The sequence below is a fragment of the Psammomys obesus genome, unplaced genomic scaffold (genome assembly GCF_907164565.1).
Source record: "Psammomys obesus unplaced genomic scaffold, mPsaObe1.curated_primary_1811, whole genome shotgun sequence".
Classification (NCBI taxonomy): Eukaryota; Metazoa; Chordata; class Mammalia; order Rodentia; family Muridae; genus Psammomys; species Psammomys obesus.
In genome coordinates this window covers 2,919,062-2,927,534 of record NW_026590681.1, presented here as the reverse complement: position 1 = coordinate 2,927,534, position 8,473 = coordinate 2,919,062, and the positions used below count along the sequence as shown (strand labels likewise).

Genomic DNA, 8,473 nt, shown 5'->3' with positions numbered 1-8,473 from the left:
ATTTTCTTCTGATGAGTATGAAATGTCCTTCTCAATCTCCTTTGATTTATTTTGGGTGAAAGTCTATTTTATTAGATACTAGATTAGCTACTCCTGCTTACTTCTTGGATTCATTTGCTTGGAAAACTCTCTTCCACCCCTTTACTCTTAGGTAATGTCTGTCTTTGTGTCTTAGATGTGTTTCTTGTATGCAATAGATTGTTGGATCTTGTTTATGCATCCATTCTGTTAGTCTGTGTCTTTTTATTGAAGAGTCTATTGATGTTGAGGGAGATTAATAACCAGTGGCTGTTAGATCATTTGATTTTTGATGATGGTTGTGATATTGTGTTTGTGTGTTTGGCTACTTTTAGTTTTCCTGTAGTGAGGTTATTTATTTCGTGTGTTTTCCTGAAAGTAGTTAGTTTTCTTGGGTTGTATTTTTCCCTTCTATTATCTTTTGTAACACTGGATTTGTGGGTAGGTATCGTTTAAATTTGTTTTTGTCAGTGAATATCTTGTTGTCTCCGTCTATAATAACTGAGAGTTTTGCTGAGTAAAGTTGCCTGGCCTGACATTTGTGTTCTCTTAGGTTCTGTATGATATCTGTTCAGCCCCTTCTGGGTTTCATAGTCTTTGCTGAGATGTCAGGTGTGATTCTGATGGGTTTGCCATTATATGCTACTTGGCCTTTTTCCCTTGCAGCTTGTAGTATATTTTTTCTTTGTTCTGTATACTTACTGTTTTGATTATTATATGGGGGAAGGATTTTCTTTTCTGGTCTAATTTATTAGGTATTCTGTAGGCCTCTTGTATGCTTATAGGCCTCTCCTTTAAATTTGGGAAAGTTTCTTCTGTGATTTTGTTGAAAATATTTTCTGGACCTTGGAGACGGGAATTTTCTTTTTCCTCTATTCCTATTTTCTTGGATGGTTTGTGTCAGGAATTTTTTGGATTTATTATTTTCTTTGACAGATACATGTATTTCTTTCATTGTGTCTTCCACACCTGAAATTCTTTCTTCCGTCTCTTGTAGTCTGTTGGTTATCCTTCCCTCTGTAGTTCCTGTTTTCTTCCTCAAATTCTTCCTCTCCATGATTTCCTCCATTTGTGTTTTCTTTAATTTTTCCAGTTTTATCTTCAGATCTGGAACAATTTGTTGATTTCCTTCACCTTTCTGACTGTATTTTCCTGTCTTTCCTTCAATCCTTCACCTGTTTGTTTGAACATTCTTCTGTTTCTTTTATTTCTTTCAGTGATTTAATCATTTCCTCTCTCATCTGTGAAGGCCACAAACTGTTTGGTTTCATCTTCATGTATTTCTTTATGGATGGCCATAATCTGTTTGACTTTATCTTCCTCTATTTCTTTATGCATTTTATTTGTTTCTTCCATTATCCTCTTCATAAGCATAGATGTAAGGTCATCTTCTTTAATTACACTTATGTTAGGGTGTTCTGGGCTACTTGCCCCTCAACAACTGGAGTTGTCATATTGCTTTGCCTTTTGTTGGTTGTGCTTTTAAACTGGCCTCTATCATTCCGGCTGTCTCAGGTATTGGCTCTTCGTTTCTGGTGCCTGCTGCAATCTTGGAGTAGGGAAAATCCCCTTGGCAGGATTCTGAAGGAGGCCTCCGCAGCTTTTTGGGTAGAGTCAACTGAATGGTGGTGCTTCATGGGAATTACCACTGCTCACCTCAGGTGTATGGGTCTGTGTGGTAACTGTGGTTATTGGTAGTCAGGGGGTCTATTTTCTTACCAGGAGAAGTCCTGCCTCTGAATTTCTCCCTATGAATTTAGTGAATGGCTGCTGCTGCTCTTACACTGTATTTTCTGTGTGCAGCCCTTTTGAAGAACCAGGGAGCCCCACGGTTTGGTCAGTTTCGCTAGGAATAACTGGTTGTACCTTGGAGCAGTAGCTGGGGGCTGGTCCAGTGGCTCTGAGGATTCTGTAGGCCTGAGGTTGAAGCTCTGTGACCCAGTACCCAAGCTGTAATCAGTGGCAGGTGAGCATAGTACTCATGAATGCAGTAGGAGTCTGGAGCCTGGAGCCTAAAGCCAGAAACTTTTCTGGAGCTGGGTGTCTTGAGGTGAGACCTGATGTTTCCCTCATGGTGGCATTTCCTCCCAAAGGGAAGCCTAGTCTCTAGTGCCCTGGGGCCCATAGTTCTGTCTGGGATGGACACACATGCAGGTCTCTGGGGTGGTGGCTGAATGCCTTTCCCAGTGATTGTCTGGGTTACTTGAGGTCAGTCCTGATTGTTTCCTTCACCTTGGGGTTTTCTCTCTACTGGAAATCCAAGTCTCTGGTGTATGGGGCCCACAGTTCAGTCTGGGATGGTGATCAAAACCCACAGGCATGTGGCTCTGAGCTGGCGACCGAGCACCTGCTGGTACCCAGGAACTCCTCCAGGGTTTAGCTGGGTGACGAACCTGATTGCTTGCCATACCCTGGGGTTTCCTCTCACCTGGGAAACACAGTTGCTGGTGTTTTAGGGCCCAGAGTTCAGTCTGTTGGTCTCTGTGCAGTCACTACTGTCCTGCTGGTCAGACACAGTGTCCTCCTGGTGCTGCCATTTTGGACAAATTCCAAATTTTTTGAGAAAGTGCAATATTGATATCCATAGTGGCTGTACAAGTTTGCACTCCTACCAGCCATGGTGGAGAGTTTCCCTTGCTCTTTATCTCTAATGCTAATCTGCTATACTCATAGACTAGAGTCTAACATAATTGTTGTTGGAGGGGCTTCATCCAGAAATGGATAGGAACAGATGCAGAGACTTACAGCAAAACATTATGCAGAGCTTGGAGATTTCCACAGAAGTGGGGGAGGAAGGACTGCAGGACCCAGAGGGGCCAAGGGCACCATAAGAACATGGCCCACAGACTCAACTAAGCAGAGCTCATAGGGACACACAGGGACTGAAGCAACAACCAGGGACCCTACATTGTTCTGAATTAGGCCCTCTGTATATATGTTATGTTTTTGTTCTTGTGGGATTCCTAACAGTGAGAGCAGGGGCTGACTATGATGCTTTTTTGTTTGTTGGTTGGTTTATACTGGCTTAATCCATGTCAAATGTAGTTTGCAATGGGAAAGGACAAAGCACAAGAATATACAGACAGAGCATCACACCACAGGGCCTACAGGAGGAGCAGGAGACAGCACTTCTCCCGGGAGCAGCAGTTCTCCCTCCAGCAGTTGTTCTCAACAGCAGGCTGGGCAGCCAGCCACCCTCAATCAGCCACCCTCAGCCAGCCCAATGGTTCCTGCTCTGTCCCAGTTTTCACCTTACCCCCAGCTCTTCATAAGGAGTCCCATGAGCTAAGACTAAGGAGCGGATCATATACCTTGGGGCAGACACCCATGTCTGGAGGAAGAAATACTCACCATGGAACCCCAAGCACATGGAAAAGGTAAGGCACGCCTAAGGAGAGTGAAAGGCAGGCACCTTAAGAGGTGTTGGGTGGATTCCCCAGCCATCCCTGAAGGGGGCGCTGCTTCCAGGAATCATTAAAAAAGAAGAAAATCATACAACCAAAGGGGAGGTGGTAGAGGGCAAATTGTCCCATTTATACACAACATTGTAAACATACACAGTCTGTATTAAATGTGCTTCAGTCTGGTGTTTGCATGTCTGTCAGCCAGTCTAGGGGATAGATCTCAAGTGTTTTGCCCTTCTACTCCTCAACCCAACTTCCTGCCTCACCATGAAAACAGAGCCAAAAGAGGTATGGTCCCCAAGTTCTGAAGGAGCAAGCAGGGAGAGCTGTTCTCTATTTATGTATGCACATGTATGTACACAGGGAACCTGTGTGCAAGTATGTCCAAAGGGAGAGGGGAGTCACAGTCACAGAGGCTGGGGCAGATGAAGTTGCTTGAGGCAAGGCCTATCTGGATGGCTACCTGACAGGTAGATTCTCTGCAGGTCTCCAGGTGCTGTGATGGCTTTGCACTGAGTGCACAGCTTCTTGGGACCCAGAGACTGCAGCTAGCACTCTTCGCAGTACACATGCAACACTGGATCAATGTCAGGGGCATCACGAGTCCACGCGGATGAGACATTTGTATTGTTTGCCCCTCCAGCCTCTCTCCTCCCCCTGACAACGCTGTGGTTCAAGCTTCCTAACTCAAGCCTACAGGGCCCCAAATGTAGTTAGAGCTGAACCTTCAGTATTTTTTTCTCAATGTCACTGTTCTTGCAGACCGTCTTATGGCTTCCTGCTTGCTGCTTTTACCACTGCTGGTGGATAGCATCTCATGACTGGCTCATTTAGAGAACTCAGGTGTGATGTGGATGCTGGAGGCAAGGGTGGGGGAGCTGCCATTTAGGACTGCACCCCAGAGTGCCTCTCCCTCCTTGGCTTCACCAGGGTCTTCTATGCAAGGGAGGACATAGGCCTCTGTGTATCGTGATTTCCGGTATTTCAGAGTGTCATCTCCAAACACATCCAGGTCAGCATCACTATCTGGATTCTCTTTGCCATGACACATGATGAAGTCAGAGCCTTGGAAGCCACCTTCCAGGATTGTGGGATTGTGGTGGCCAGCATAAATGGTGGCCCACACCGTTTATACTCCTCAAAGCGGTTGCTGTTCCCGTGTTTGATGTTCACTTCATCATCCTCAGACATGTAGGAACCTTCTCTCTTAAGCTCTGATCCTGCCAGTGGACGGTTGCCTTTCATCTTGTTTCCTATGTTTCATTTTCCCAAGCTGAGCATTCAGTCAGGTTTGCTGGTTGGCAGGAAGGTCTAATTCCTCCCTCCTGCTGTCTGCCTACTCCCCACCACTCCTGGCCCTCAGCAAAGCCACTGGAGCTGTTTTAATTGGACCCTCAAGGCCACTGGAAGGTGCTGCCCTAAGCCCAACCTATGGTCCTGTGGACCAGGCAGCAGCAGCCATGTTGGCCCTGATCATGTGATCTTGTCTCTGACTATTTTGCCTGCTCTTGGGACCCTTTTCTTCCTACTAGGTTGCCTTGTCCAGGTCCAACCTTGTTATGAGGGTACGTGCCTAGTCTTATTGCATCTTGTTATGCCACATTTGGTTGATATCCCTGTGAGACCTGCTCTTTTCTGAAGGAAAATGGAGGAGGAGTGGATCTAGGAGTGAGAGGACATGGGGAGGGGACTTGGAAGAGAAGAGAGAAGGAAAACTGCTGTTGGGATGTAATATATGGGGGGGGGGTTAGGTTGCGTGTTTTCTCTATGAAAGTCTTCCTTTGCTAATAAAACTTAATTTTAACTAAGAAACCATGGGGTTCTCTTCCTTCTGTGCCTTTTATTTTCTTTGTACAAATAACCCACAAGCTAATGCTTAATAAGAATTTGCTATGTGATTGAGTATGATGCTCACATTTATTTCTGGCCACAACTTTATGTCTTACAGCTCATACTTATTCACATTTCCAACAGGCTACAACTGATCCTTAAAGAAGCTGGAGAGCCTTACTTTGTAGTCTGAGCTCTTAATCATGGTAGGTCACTCCTCTTTAATACACAGAAGCTGGTTTTTAGTGTTTCTTTTTCAGCTTCTTGAAAAATACTGCTTCCTCGAGATCCAGCTATAACACTCCTAGCCATATATCCAAAAGATGCTCAAGTACACAACAAGGACATTTGCTCAACCATGTTTATAGCAGCTTTATTTGTAATAGCCAGAACCTGGAAACAACCCAGATGTCCATCAATGGAGGAATGGACACAGAAATTGTGCTACTTTTACACAATGGAATACTACTCAGCAATTAAAAACAAGGAAATCATGAAATTTGCAGGCAAATGGTGGGGCCTAGAAAAGATCATCCTGAGTGAGCAATCCCAGAAGCAGAAAGACACACAAGGTATACACTCACTTATAAATGGATACTAGACCTATAAGATAGGATAAACATAGTAAAATCTGTACACCTAAAGAAGCTAAACAAGAAAGAAGACCCGGGGTAAGATGATCAATCCTCACTTAGAAAGACAAATGGGATGGACGTTGGAAGTAGAAGAAAACAAGTAACAGGATAGGAGCTTACCACAGAGGGCCTCTGAAAGACTCTACCTAGCAGTGTATCAAAGCAGATGCTGAGACTCATAACCAAACCTTCAGCAGAGTGCAGAGAATCATGTGAAAGAAGGGAGTTAGTAAGACCTGGAGAGGACAGGAGCTCCACAAGGACCAAATATATCAGGGCACAGAGGTCTTTTATGAGAATGTTTCTTCAACCAAGGACCATGTATGGATACAACCTAGAACCCCTCCTCAGATGTAGCCCATAGTAGCTCAGTATCCAAGTGGGTATCCTAGTAAGGGGAACAGGGCCTATTTCTGACATGAACTCAATGGCTGGCTCTTTGACCTCTCCCAACCCCAGAGGGAGGAGCAGACTTGCTAGGCCACAGAGGAGGACATGGAAACCAGTCCTAAAGATACCTGATAAGCTAGGGTCAGATGGAAGGAGAAGAGGTCCTCCCCTATCAGAAGACTTGGAAAGGGGCAGGGAGAAGAAGAGGAAGGGAGGGTGAGATTAGGAGGGAATGAGAGAGGGAGCTACGGCTGGGATACAAAGTAAATAACCTGTGATTAATATAATAAAATTGTTAAAAAATATATATAGATGTAGCAAGAATACCTCTAGAACAGAATTATTCATTTATTTATTTATTTTTTTGCCACTTTCCTCTAGTGGGGGATATGAAAACAGATATATCTTCTATATTAGTGAATTTTTCACATTGTTACAAAAGATTTAAAAAATGCTATGGTAAGGAAGGAAAGGCTTCTTTTGTCTCACAGTTTGAAGATTACACCCACCATGGTGGGAATGGCATATTGACAGGAGTGTGAGGTGGCTGGGCACACTATTCCATCATTCAGGAAGCAGTGATGCTTAGAATCTGGTGCCCAACTTGCTTTCTCCTTTTTAAGCCTGGGACTCCAGCCTGTGAGTCTGTGATACCTGCACTGACAGTCTGTCTTCTGACTTCAGTTAAATCTTCCTGGAAACACCATAGACACCTTCAAAGGGTGGTCTTCTAGGTAACTCTGACTCCTTTACATGAGTAATGAAGAAAGAGCATTATGTCTACCCCATGGACTTTACTTTTAAATCAAGAAAGATGTTCTATTTAAAAAATTTTATTAAATGTGTTTGTATTTTAATATTTATTAATTATGCTTTATTCACTTTGTATCCCCCTGTAAACCCCTTCCTTCTCCCCTCCCAGTCCCACCCTCGCTCCTCCTTCCCCCAGCCTGCCCCTCACCATGTCCACTGATAGGGGAGGTCCTCCTCTCCTTCCTTCTGATCCTGGTCTATCAGGTTTCATCAGGAGTGGCTGCATTGTCTTCCTCTGTGGCCTGGTAAGGCTGCTCCCCCCTCAGGGGAAGGTGATCAAAGAGCAGGCCAATCAGTTCATGTCAGAGACAGTCAAAAGATACTCTTAATCCTATGTGGCCCTCCCACTCTTCAGTCTCTCTGGAGAAGCTGAACATACTGGGTTATACTTTCTTCCTGAAAACTGAAGACTCCACAACAAAGTATCCTAAGGAATGTTCAAAGGTCTGCTGTCTTTTTAGAACTATGTTTACACAAGTTTGGAAGATGATGAATTTTTATCATAAAAGTTCTCCCACCCTTTCTTATGATGACAAGAACTCTGAATTTCCAAGAAAGGATTTAATATAAAGCTTATTTAACCACTGGATTTCAGACCCCTTCTTGGGAGAAATTCGTGGGATTTTATTATGAGAGAGTTGAGAAACTATTGGAATGATTTTATTGGCAGTATAATGGCATGGTCTAATTTACATTTTTAAAGAATTGCTCTGGCTTTTGAGCTTCCAGTCATGAAAAAGCAACAGGGACCAAATTTATGCCTTTGTCTTAAGCTGTGTACCTGGGATAAGAATTGGAAGAAATTCTGTACTTTGCAAAATAATCTCATAAAATGACATGGAGTAAAGACAGCAGATGGAAGACAGCTGAGATGTTCTTACCTGTGAATTCATGCTCAAGAATTTTCAAATGAAGATTTTTTGACACAGGAATATGATAGCAGATGGACTTTTTGATATATGGACAAGGACATAGAACACAGATAATGGTAAATATGCCTGGAGAAATATAAAAACATAATTCTGTATTTCTCTTTATCAGTAGTAACTATTTGACAGCACATGAAGTTTATAGTTGTGTATATAAGCATATATATAAGCATATGTATAAACTAGAAAGCAAATGGAGATATTATAAGGTTCTTAGCTTACACATGAAGAGCTGTAAGCATATATGAAAATGTGCACTATAAACTCATTCAATGACTGAGTCAAAATATGAAACACAATAGACGGCAAGCCAGTAAACAGCTAACATGGAATCAATAATTACTAAATTCAGTTTAAAAATTTTTAATTCTTATTCTATGTGTATAACTATTTTGCCTGCATGCGTGTCTGGGCACCGTGTGTGTGCCTGGTGATTACGGAAGCCAAAGAGAGT

At 43.2% G+C, this 8,473-nt stretch overlaps 1 pseudogene; it reads right to left on the bottom strand.

The window, feature by feature from the left end:
- Positions 1-3,829: 3,829 nt before the first annotated feature.
- On the bottom strand, positions 3,830-7,983 carry LOC129677722 (E3 ubiquitin-protein ligase RNF220-like; annotated as a pseudogene).
- Between the last annotated feature and the right edge of the window lie 490 nt (positions 7,984-8,473).